This window comes from Phaethon lepturus, unplaced genomic scaffold, assembly GCF_000687285.1.
Source record: "Phaethon lepturus isolate BGI_N335 unplaced genomic scaffold, ASM68728v1 scaffold23954, whole genome shotgun sequence".
Lineage (NCBI taxonomy): Eukaryota > Metazoa > Chordata > Aves > Phaethontiformes > Phaethontidae > Phaethon > Phaethon lepturus.
In genome coordinates this window covers 11,298-11,565 of record NW_010537334.1, presented here as the reverse complement: position 1 = coordinate 11,565, position 268 = coordinate 11,298, and positions in this window count along the sequence as shown.

The window sequence follows — 268 nt, the reverse complement described above, 5'->3', positions numbered from 1 at the left end:
CGAGGCGAAGCAAACCCTCCTGGTGCTGCCTGACGCCCGGGTCCTGTTGGAAGCCAAAAAGCTTTTACAGCCTCTCAGCTCTCGCCTGTAAAGTCCAACGCCACTCATAAAACATTAAGAGGCGCAGCATTACCGTAACGCTCTCCAAAGGGACCTGGAGGGCGACTAGACAGCGATTATTACACATCCTGAGCAAAATTGTTCTCTGCAAACCACATATAGCCCCTTATAGATTTCCATGCAGCGTGAGAGGTCGTTACTTCACGCC